General features: G+C 45.0%; 1 protein-coding gene across 1 annotated transcript in view; it reads left to right on the forward strand.

Annotated features, from left to right (window-relative positions):
- The window catches only part of ldlrad3 (low density lipoprotein receptor class A domain containing 3), a 101,733-nt gene that overhangs the window by 14,576 nt on the left and 74,148 nt on the right, over positions 1 to 13,009 (forward strand). The window lies entirely within an intron of this gene.

Raw genomic sequence — 13,009 nt, forward strand, 5'->3', positions numbered from 1 at the left:
AGCATCAATAGCTACGTTGTGACCCAACACAGCGGCGTGCTGGCGCAGCCATCATCACCGTTAATGTTGGAACTTGCACTGTGTGAACAGAATCACTTAAGGCAACAGTATTTTTTTATATAAAAAAATTACTTCAAATACAATGTTCCAAATTATTACGCTCAACAGTTAAAAAAGAAAACAAACACTTGACCAATAAATAACCTAGGTGACCAGCGCTGTCAAATGTTACGGAGCGTCTGTATTTTGTTGTGGAAATCACTGAACGTTGACTCATTACGACCGTAAAAAAAAAAAAAAAAATCAGGTGTCTGACATTACCGGCGCGTCCACCTTGAACAGCATGCATTTTATTACCCCCACTGGCTGCCAAGCCGCGGAGGCGAAAGTTGTCGCTGTTGCCATAGGCTGTTTCGTACTCCTTGAATGCTGGCTGCAAGATTCATTCCACACATCCACCATCCACGCACAGATGTAATTTCTGAATATTATTCTGCGGCGGACTAATATGCGAACGCATCGGCCTGAGGTTCTGGTTGTGCGCTCGGGACCTGCTTTGGATAAGTCAGAGGAGTTGACGAGACCAGTAAAAACACTTCCACTGCTTCTGCTGTTAATAAGTCACGGTACTTTTACTCCGTTCCAATGATCTAAATGTCGCTTGCTACCTTTATTGATCAATTATTGCTTATTTATTAACTATTTCGTGCGGGAGACTACGACTTCGACTTCCGCATTGGGCGCCGTTTGCTCCAATCCAATTTAAGCGGCAGTGATGTTTAAGTCAAGTTCACCAATGAAAGAAAGTCACGTGACACACAACGTCTTCTATTGGGCTTCCCGGTCATAGATGTTAGCACTAGATAAGCCAGCCCGTCTGATCGGCGTGCCAATGTGGCCACCATGTTGGGAAGGTCGTCGTTACCACGAAGGCAACGGCGCGCTACTTGTGTTTACATTTAGATGAACAAAAACAACAGCTTTCATGTATTCTAGTATTTGACTGGCACTGTCTGCCCAAACGTTGATACTTCAGCCCACTTATCAGAATCAGAATCATCTTTATTTGTCAAGCATGTCCGAAAAACACACAAGGAATTTGTCTCCGGTAGTTGGAGCCGCTCTAGTACGACAACAGACAGTCAATTGACAGAGAACACTTTTGAGACATAAAGGCATTTATAACTTGATAAAACACCGTGCAGTAAATTGCAGATGTTTTGTTGTCATTTTGGCTGTGCATACACACACACGCACACACAGAGCAACATCCGAATTCGCACATTTACATTTTATTTATTTATTTTTATTGATGTTCATGCTCTGGTTAAAGAACTCAGACGTTACTCACTATTTACTCAGTACTTGAGTATTTATTTCACTGTTTAATTTTTACTCTTACTCAAGTAATTTTTTGGAGGACTAATTTTTACTTTTATTTGAGTCACATTATTGTCAAGTAACAGTACTCTTACTTAAGTACAATGTTCGGCTACTCTACCTACCTCTGGTGCGGACATCCTCTATTGCTACTCTTACTGTACATTTAAGCAACATTTTTGTTCACCAGATCAGCCAATATCGTATTTGTTGCACTGGTCTTTTGTATTTTCGCATTAAGGTGCTGCAGGTCGTGGCCCTGGTTGTGGTCCCAGCGGAACCGTGAAGCACACGTAACATCGGCGACAAGAGATGGTCCTCTCGTACCTACGTTTTTTTGTCTTTGTTTTTTTTGTCACCTTTTTCATGCCTTTGGTGTCTGTGTGTGTCTGGGTGATACAGAACACTATAGGTCTGGCTGGAACCGCATTTTCGCAGAGAGTAACCAACTTTGAACAACCAAATGACAGGCCAATTAATATGTGTTTATAGATACATAAAATAATGCACGTCCACTCTTGACACTTCATCTAAACCGGAGAATAATTAGTACGTCACTCCACACGTCACTTCAGAACGTGGGCAGGTTAAAAGTATATTATTATTATTCATAAATATTTGTAATATAAAATAAGATAACCTTTATTAGTCCCACAATGGGAAAATTAGCATCGTTTCAGCAGCAATTGTGGATATAGGAAATATAAATATGTAATATAAATAGCATGCAAGAGAAGACACACAAGAAGTACATTGCGCAAAATAGAAAAAAACTTTTGTCCATACAGTACATAAACTATCCAATTCAATCTGTCAACACTGTTATTTGTTTGTTTGCAAAATAGAGTGCTGAGTTGTAATTTTGTAATTGAATTTGCTTTCAATTGGTATTGTATTTTTAAATTCAGGGTGTTCACTGTGAAAATATATAATTTTTCTCTCTTGCTTATATGTAATATACCGTATATACTGTAGCTCAGAGCTTAATTTATGTTTTCCTCGACCCATGGATCATGCGTTTTCCTTGTAGATTATTTAAAACAAACTGAAAAAAAGACAGACGCTTGGCAAATGAGCAATTCACTCACTATTATTTGAAAATAGCTCTGAGTGTGATGCAGATAAATTTCTCACCACTGTAAAGTATACTCAAAATAACAATGATTATGACAGTGTCAATCAAAACTGAGCATTATGTCTTTGTAATGCTTGGATCAGACAACAAGACAAATTTTGTCTTTTACAACTGCACTATGTCAGACTACTGCCATTAAATCTTGCAGTTTCTCTGGCAGATAAGGGCAACACTACGACATGTACTCCGATACCACCGCATTTAGACAACGGCGTGCAAGTATGTTGACAACGGCAAGGACGGGAGGCGATGCGCCCGTCACAATATGCAATCATATTGTTCAACGTCAAGGTGCACTGTCGAAGAGGTGCTCTTGATATGTCACATTAGACGGAAGATCTAATCAACATGCTAGACTTTTCATTTTGGCGTCGTAGGGCCAAATCGTTGGTGGTGGATTATGTCACAATACAAGAAGTTTTGTACTTCCAGACAAAATATGTCGGGCCCGATCTAAGAAATCGGCTGCGATAGCTGATCGTGCCAATATTGGGGCTAAAATCCTGTCGTCTGATCGAGGCATTATGGCGGATTTTTGATACAGCTCTTATATTGGATCTCATTTCATTGTGCTTGCGGTAAAAATGTTGGGGCTGGTGAGTGTATTGCGTTATATTCTCCCCCTCACCATTTCCTTTTTCCTCTCCTCACCTCCTTTTATGACCTTTGTACTCTGTTATGTAAATGATTTCCCGCATTTTATTTATTCTTCTTCTCTACCGGCACTGTGCTGTGTGCTTTCCATAATCTCACTACAGCACACACTTAAAATGCTTAAATCCAAACAAATGGGTATTGACCAGGTCGTATGCTATATATTCCATACAATGTGTGCGTGCGCGTGTGCATGTGTATGTATGTGTATAAATACATATTTATATATACAGTGTAAAATGTATATCCATCCATCCATCCATCCATTTTCTGAGCCGCTTCTCCTCACTAGGGTCGCGGGCGTGCTGGAGCCTATCCCAGCTGTCATTGGGCAGAAGGCGGGGTACACCCTGAACTGGTTGCCAGCCAATCGAAGGGCACATATAAACAAACAACCATTTGCACTCACATTCATACCTATGGGCAATTTAGAGTTGTCAATTAACCTACCATGCATGCTTTTGGGATGTGGGAGGAAACCGGAGTACCCGGAGAAAACCCACGCAGGCACGGGGAGAACATGCAAACTCTACACAGGCGGGGCCGGGGATTGAACCTCAGAACTGTGAGGCAGACGCTCTAACCAGTCGTCCACCGTGCCGCCTACAATGTATATATAAATAATAAATGTAATTACTGGGGAAGCAGGCTAACATTTGGTCTGGGTGGGTGTTTGATTTGTCTTTCCAGAGACTTTAGGTGCAGTGCTGTTTCTGAAGGTTCTGATACCCATAGGCAGGGGTGTTGATAGGCGCAAAGCTCTACTGGGGCACAGACCCCCTACTACAGTATATCCCCTTCCTCACACACACACACACACACATGCACGCACTCATGCACACACGTGAGCCCATGCACAGACACGTACAAAAAAGCACACACACTGCCCCACCCCACTGTTTCACTTTTACTAAAACTGTCATGAACATGGTTAGGGCGACGGCGAGGAACGCAAGGCAAGAACATGGTGGACCCAATTGCAGGGAAGCAGAGAGGCAAGGCAGGAGTGCGGGAATCTCAAAATAATAATATTTAATCAATGATAAAACAACTGGCGACTATGACAAAAACAACTGGCGACTATGACATGGCAAGACATGTGACAACGACAATGAACCGACAAGGACTGAAAGAACCCAGGGAACTAAATACAAACAAATTGACGAGACAACGAGGAACACCTGGACAAGACACGAGTGGCTGGAGAGAGCTGATTGGTCGACACAAAATAGACGAGAACAGGTGGACACAACAACCTAATGAGGACACGACAAACATGGAACACAGGAAAACATGGAACAAAAACTAAACACAACCCAAACCCAAAACACAGACCATGACAGTACCCCCCCTCTAAAGGAACGGATCCCAGACGTTCCCCAAACAACAACCAAAAAGTCATCAACCCAGGGTGGGCGGAAGGGGGCCTGGAGGAGGGTACAGAGTCCACCCCTCAGGTCAGTCTGGTGGCCATCCAGGCCACCCGAGGTGAGGTGCTTGGCTGAGCGGTTCAGGAGGTCGTCCAGGACGCCAAGCACCAGGGTCTTTACAGGGCCATTCAGGCGGACGGCCACGGTGCCGAACCCAATGGTAATGCAGGGGCCAGGCAATAGGGTTGGGTGGCGGCCGCTGGACGAGCGTCGCCGGAGCGTGGTCGGGTGGCAGCCGCTGGACGAGCGCCGCCGGAGCGTGGTCGGGTGGCGGCCGCTGGACGAGCGCCGCCGGAGCAGGGTCGGGTGGCGGCCGCTGGACGAGCGCCGCCGGAGCAGGGTCGGGTGGCGGCCGCTGGACGCGCGCCGCCGGAGCGTGGTCGGGTGGCGGCCGCTGGATGAGTGCCGCCGGAGCGTGGTCGGGTGGCGGCCGCTGGACGAGCGCCGCCGGAGCAGGGTCGGGTGGCGGCCGCTGGACGAGCGCCGCCGGAGCAGGGTCGGGTGGCGGCCGCTGGACGAGCGCCGCCGGAGCAGGGTCGGGTGGCGGCCGCTGGACGAGCGCCGCCGGAGCAAGGACGGGTGGCGGCCGCTGGACGAGCGCCGCCGGAGCAAGGACGGGTGGCGGCCGCGGGACGAGCGCCGTTGGAGCAGGGTCAGGTGGCGGCCGCTGGACGAGCGCCGCCGGAGCAAGGACGGGTGGCGGCCGCTGGACGAGCGCCGCCGGAGCAGGGTCGGGTGGCGGCCGCTGGACGAGCGCCGCCGGAGCAGGGTCGGGTGGCGGCCGCTGGACGCGCGCCGCCGGAACATTGTCGGGTGGCGGCCGCTGGACGAGTGCCACCAGAGCAGGGTCGGGTGGCGGCCGCTGGACGAGCGCCGCCGGAGCAGGGTCGGGTGGCGGCCGCTGGACGAGCGCCGTTGGAGCAAGGACGGGTGGCGGCCGCTGGACGAGCGCCGCCGGAGCAAGGGCGGGTGGCGGCCGCTGGACGAGCGCCGTTGGAGCAGGGTCAGGTGGCGGCCGCTGGACCAGCGCCGCCGGAGCAAGGACGGGTGGCGGCCGCTGGAGGAGCACCGCCGGATCAGGGTCAGGTGGCGGCCGCTGGACGAGCGCCGCCGGAACCAGGACGGGTGCCGGCCGCTGGACGAGCGCCGCCGGAGCAAGGACGGGTGGCGGCCGCTGGACGAGCGCCGCCGGAACATGGTCGGGTGGCGGCCGCTGGACGAGCGCCGCCGGAGCAAGGACGGGTGGCGGCCGCTGGACGAGCGCCGCCGGTGCGGGAGCCTGGCGCAGCTGCCGAGGAGCCGGAACGGGAGCCTGGCGCAGCTGCCGATTAGCCGGAACGGGAGCTGCAGTCGCTTCCTCAGCCTGCCGCCATTGAGGTGTGGGAGTAGAGGGTACAGGAGTGGAAGAGTGAACAAGGTCTCGGGAAGGTGAACTAGGAAAAATGGCTGGTACTGAACATGGCTTGGGGGCAGGTTTGACTAGACGTGACTTAATTGGAGCCGTGGAACAACGTGTGGGAACAGGTGAAAAATCAAGTGATTTGTGAACAGGGGGGAAAAAACGAGGGGGCAAAATTTGACCTTTACTTGGGCGCCTCCGTTGGCCACCACGCGGCGGTCCCGGGTAGATGGCCAAACGGGTGCCCAAGAAAAGGTCAGAGGGAAAGGATTTGGACTCACTGGGGTTGGAAACGGGGAGACGTGACAAAAACGGACGAGGACGGGATAAACTAGGGAAGGAACCATAAAAATCTAAATCTGTGTCAGAGTCAGAATCAGATAGGAGGTTAACTAAATCAGGGCCATCTTCACAATCAGAAAAATCTGAATCTAAAGAAACGTGGATGTACAATAGTAGGGCATGGTGAATAACTAGGACAAGTGGGAGGACCCGAGGAAAAGGACAGAAAAGACTGAATGATAGGGCTTACTGGAGGAGGGTAGGTATGGATGGCAGGCTGAGGACGGTGGGAGGCAGTTTGGTGGCGTCCAGGGTGACGCCATGTTCTTCCCGCTGGGTCCTGTTCTGGTCGGTTCATTCTGTCATGAACATGGTTAGGGCGACGGCGAGGAACGCAAGGCAAGAACATGGTGGACCCAATTGCAGGGAAGCAGGGAGGCAAGGCAGGAGTGCGGGAATCTCAAAATAATAATATTTAATCAATGATAAAACAACAGGCGACTATGACAAAAACAACTGGCGACTATGACAAAAACAACTGGCGACTATGACAAAAACAACTGGCGACTATGACATGGCAAGACATGTGACAACGACAATGAACCGACAAGGACTGAAAGAACCCAGGGAACTAAATACAAACAAATTGACGAGACAACGAGGAACACCTGGACAAGACACGAGTGGCTGGAGAGAGCTGATTGGTCGACACAAAATAGACGAGAACAGGTGGACACAACAACCTAATGAGCACACGACAAACATGGAACACAGGAAAACATGGAACAAAACTAAACACAACCCAAACCCAAAACACAGACCATGACAAAAACTACTACTTGAGATATTAAAAACAATTACAAACACTTTGAGCATGGCAGCAAATGCATATACTGTATGACATAAACAAATAGAAAGTCAGAACTCTGTTGGTTTATTATTTCCGCATTAAAACATACTGCCTATTTTTCATTTACATAAATCAATCACTTGACAGTGACTCAGCTGTGAAAGTTCCAAATATATTATGCTATTTTTTTTTATTTATAACTTAACAAATAAACTTAATAAAATTTTACTTTGAGTTAAAGAGGGTTGCTGTTGTTGTTGTTACTGCAGTTGCTGTTGACCAAGAAAATGTTAACAAAGCACCTTGAGGAAGAAAAAAGAAAAGAGCATACTATATTTGGTAACCTTCCTTTAATATGTTCATGCAAGTGAACAATAATTTATGAACAGCCATTTGCAGTAACAGCTCCAGTACGTCATGATAACATTTTAGCACAATTGAGTTTGATATAAATTTTTGCTTTTGTATTATTATGCTAATAGGAGACGTTATCATTGTCAGCATGGGACTAACTTCCTGCAGCATGGCTAATAATGCCATATACCCATTCAGTGTAAATAAATTCAAACAGATATGTTTTGCCTCAACTTGTTTATTAGCAGGTTTACTGTTTAACTAATGCTAGCTAGTAGTGTGCAATTAATTTTCGTGATGCTTGTCCAACTGGGACAAACTGGCAGCACTACTTTTCTCATGTAACAGATACAACACTTCCCACTATTTTTTTATTGTGCTGTAGACGTACTTCCAACAAGCATGCTAGTAAGAGAGCTCTCTGACCCCAACGTGTCATTGCAATGTCTGTTGAGAGTTGTGTCGTTGATATAGACAATACCACCTGTAGGAGGTGGGGCCCACCAGCCAGCAGCAAGTAAGGGGCCCCTTAGCGGGTGTTGGTGACAGCCATATGTTGTCATTCCACTGCTAAAGCAGTTGTGAATTGCCTTTTGTTCCCCTTCCAAAACTGTCCCTCCTCGCTTGCTGTAGCGTGAGTGTGCAGCATACTTGTTCAGCTTATTTACAAATACGTGCATATATTGCAATGGAATGCAATTACATAGGGGCTTTTTAGGTAGCGTTTCTGTGCCATGCCACCCTGTGCGACCATACTCTCGCACATACATTTTACCGCTGCGTGCGTGCATGCGTGCAGTTGACGTAGCAAACGAATGAATGGGAAACATTGTGGTGGATGCGACACAATAACAACTTTCTTTTTTTATTTCGGCCACACCGGCCCACCGGGAAAACTCTCGGGACTCCCAATGGCGAGTCCGTGCCGGATACAGGGACACAGTTCATTTATACTGGGGCACGTGCCCCAGTGAAAGGATCTGGTGTCAACCCATGCCCATAGGATTAGACTCACTACATAGAGCATCGAGTAGCATGGGGATCCTGAGGAAGATAGGGAAAATGGTTATAGTACTTTCAGGAACTCCTCCTACAGGATTCATAAGATCATTCCTAAATTTGACCCACCTTGCCAGAGAACTTCATGACAATTGACGTAGAGACATCTACAAACCCAATTCCAATGAAGTTGGGACGTTGTGTTAAACATAAATAAAAACAGAATACAATGATTTACAAATCATGTTGAACCTATATTTAATTGAATACACTACAAAGACAAGATATTTAATGTTCAAACTGATAATCGTTATTGTTTTTAGCAAATAATCATTAACTTAGAATTTTATAGCTGCAACACGTTCCAAAAAAGCAGGGAAAGGGTCATGTTTACCACTGTCTTACATTACCTTTTCTTTTAACTACATCCAATAAACGTTTGGGAACTGAGGACACTAATTGTTGAAGCTTTGTAGGTGGAATTCTTTCACATTCTTGCTTGATGTACAGCTTCAGCTGTTCAACAGCTCCGTTGTCGTATTTTACGCTTTATAATGCGCCACACATTTTCAATGGGAGACATGTCTGGACTGCAGGCAGGCCAGTCTAGTACCCGGACTCTTTTACTACGAAGCCACGCTGTTGTAACACGTGCAGAATGTGGTTTGGCATTGTCTTGCTGAAGTAAGCAGGGGCATCCATGAAAAAGACGTTGCTTGGATGGCAGCATATGTTTCTCCAAAACCTGTATGTACCTTTTAGCATTAATGGTGCCTGCACAGATGTGTAAGTTACCCATGCCATTGGCACTAACACAGCCCCATACCATCACAGATGCTGGCTTTTGAACTTTGCGTCCATAACAGTCCGGATGGTTCTTTTCCTCTTTGGCCCGGAGGACACGATGTCCACAATTTCCAAAAACAACTTGAAATGTGGACTCGTCAGACCACAGAACACTTTTCCACTTTGCATCAGTCCATTTTCGATGAGCTCGGGCCCAGAGAAGTCGGCGGAGTTTCTTGGTGTTATTGATAAATGGCTTTTGCTTTGCATAGTAGAGTTTCAAGTTGCACTTACGGATGTAGCGCCAAACTGTATTTACTGACATTGGTTTTCTGAAGTGTTCCTGAGCCTATGTGGTGATATCCTTTACACATTGATGTCGGTTTTTGATGCAGTCCCGCCTGAAGGATCGAAGGTCACGGGCATTCAATGTTGGTCTTCGGCCTTGTCGCTTACATGCAGTGATTTCTCCAGATTCTCTGAACCTTTTGATGATATTATGGACCGTGGATGATGAAATCCCTAAATTCCTTGCAATTGTACGTGAGGAACATTGTCCTTAAACTGTTCGACTATTTTCTCATGCACTTGTTCACAAAGAGGTGAACCTCTCCTCATCTTTGCTTGTGAATGACTGAGCAATTCAGGTAAGCTCATTTTATACCCAATCATGGCACCCACCTGTTCCCAATTAGCCCGTTTACCGGTGGGATGTTCCAAAAAGGTGTTGGATGGGCATTCCTCAACTTTATCAGTCTTTTTTGCCACCTCTCCCAGCTTTTTTGGAGCGTGTTGCAGCCATAAAATTCAAAGTTAATGATTATTTGCTAAAAACAATAAAGTTTATCAGTTTGAACATTAAATATCTTGTCTTTGTAGTGTAATCAATTAAATATAGGTTGAACATGATTTGCAAATCACTGTATTCTGTTTTTATTTATGTTTAACACGATGTCCCAACTTCATTGGAATTGGGGTAGTAAATTATGAAGGTTGAATATTAACACATTCTATCAAGGGGTTTGCAGATTGCTGCGATTGGCTGGCAGGGTGTACCCTGCCTCCTGCCCGATGATGGCTGGGATAGGCTCCAGCACGCCTGCGACCCTAGTGAGGAGAAACGGCTTGGAAAATGGATGGATGGATGGTTTGCATATTGCTTTCAGTTTTCAGTTAAACTGGGTCAGACATTTATATGATATTAAACTGCTTAAGCTTTTGAGTTTATATCACATATGGTGGGTGGATCATGGTCTCAAAAATGTGTTTGTTGTTCAGCTGTTAAAGGTCTCCATCTGATTCTTTACGTGACCAATAATGAAAACATCTGCTCATCTTGGAATTTTTTTTTGCCGTGAAATTACAAATACATTTTGACCAGTGGGGAGGAAAAGATAACTTAGCCCCACAAATGCTGTTTTGCTACAAATTAGCCAAATTTCCTTTGGTGACCAGAGTAAGAATGTAGCTTGTAGCTTATGTTGATATTTAACACGAGCCACTAACCTTCACACAAAAAGTAGCACTTTTTGTACTATCCCTGCCTTATCACTAGCAAGTCTCTCCCTACAATGTTTTACCACAGTTGTTGACAGCATATTCTGGCACATATCCTATGCTTTACACAAAGCATGAGAAGAAGGAATGAATTTGATGACATGCTTACTGTAATTTCCATTGAATGTTCCCCTGTGAGCATTTCATTGTCCTCACTCATTGAGTTGAGTGGTTAACTGTAATGAGTGGTGTCCCTAAGTGAGGAGAGGGGCACGTTTGTTACCTCAAACTCTGCAAGTTGTCTGGCTTAAACCCGATTGACTTTGTTGAAGTTCAGGAATAATATGGGTCAAGTGTACAGCGAGACATAGGAACTCGCAATATGCTTGTGAGGTACTGCTGAAGTTATTATTGACAGTGTTCAAGACTCATGGGAACACAGGATCTTTTTTGGCCCCCTCTCCAATTCACAACAACACACAAATATTTCACTGTGCTTTCTCTCACGTCTCCAAACCTCCTGTCCAATTATCTTGAAGCTTCTCAAACAGAGAACTGTTTGTAGTTATTTTGCATGGTTCCGTGTAAAAGGCGAAGGCTGTTTTCTGCTGTTGTAATTATAATTATACCTATTAGTAGGGTTTTCATTCAATCAAGTGTAAACGCCAAATTATCGGTTCTTTATTTTATCATATTATTATGTTTACACGTACTGTAGGTCCCCGCTAGATATTGCGGAAATTGTAACTCTGTTTTAAACATTATACATTTACACAATACAGTCACGAATGTGAAATATAGATGCATTCTGGGCAATATTTAAAATCAATGGGGCATACTGTACAGTGATTTTATGATTTAAAGATTGAGCATGACGTTTGAAGAAGAGGCCATAAATGGATGAAAGCATTTTAGGATTAGGCTTAGGATGACAAGTACAGACCCTATTCTATTTCCTGAAAATTTATTGTTTTTCCAGTCAGGTGCAAACAGACTTCATGTGTGAGGTTTGACCATTTGAGTTTGTGTGCTACCTTTCACCACATCAGGCATATTTGATACCAAGCCATCTTTAAAATGAAATTTTAATGTGGATATAACGGCTGAGTGTAAAACCAATAAAATGTTTATCTTTGTGGGCATTGAACACAATTTCCCTGATAAACCAGAGGGAAAGGAAGCTCTCTGTTAATCAACTAAGACCCGTTAAGAGGCCAAGCCGCCCAAAAAATTACAGGGATTCTAACTATGCTAGTGAACCTCTGTCTATTCGCATTTGACAAGTATGCAGGGTTTCAGTAGAAGAGTTAAATTATTCAAAATGTAATTGACTGGGGGGTGATATTTTGTTTTGAAAGTCGACCAAATCAAACTGTGGAGCAGACTGCTCGAGCTTTGAGGAATCAATCAAAAGTATGTTTTGACAGTGTAACTGGAAAACAATCGGTGTCATTCTTACAATAATCATAATAGTAAATTCTACACGTCTTCATATCTGGCAGTTCATAAATGTTTTTTGCAGGTTCTTTTTTTATATTCCACAAAATCCCAATAATTGCAATGCTTTCCTGTCATGTTTATCGAGTGAGTTTCTTTGTTTCTCAAACTCTCTTTTCTCAATTGCAAGAGACAATTGAAGCTTTGTCCATAATTCCCTCTGATCTCATAAATGTTTTTTCATTTTAGAGAACTGGTGAGTGCTGCTTTTTCCCACTTAACAAATGCAATCATTATTTTTTAAACTTACAAACAATAATTGTCCTTAAATACCACTTTCCTTATCTTAATAAGTTTAAATGTTTGTACTGTACTGTGTCGCAGTATAGTACTGTCATGGCAGCATGCCACCAACAACATTGAACTTTTGTTTTGATTCATAGTAATCAGTGTGAAGTGTTGAGTTCAAGGCTAACTCACTTGTTTTAGGGTTCAATTTGAGGAATCTTCAAGGAAATGCTTACTGTTGCACATTTTTGCAATTGGAGTTAGTTATGCCAGTAGGTAACTAATGGCTTCAAGGTCCAAATTTCTTGACAGCGGTCACAGCTTCTGGGTCTTTTAAGTGCAATGAAGCTGACCAGCCGTACAACCCATTTTCAGCACAGCAGCATAACACTATCCCCTGGTCAGTGCGACACTCATTATTGCTTGCTCCGTGGTGTCAGATCTCAGCTAAAAGGCCATGTTTCACATTTATGCCTATTAACCAGAGTAAAATGCCCCAGAGACTGTCCCGGCTTATT

The sequence above is a fragment of the Phyllopteryx taeniolatus genome, chromosome 5, assembly GCF_024500385.1.
Source record: "Phyllopteryx taeniolatus isolate TA_2022b chromosome 5, UOR_Ptae_1.2, whole genome shotgun sequence".
NCBI classification, from domain to species: Eukaryota; Metazoa; Chordata; class Actinopteri; order Syngnathiformes; family Syngnathidae; genus Phyllopteryx; species Phyllopteryx taeniolatus.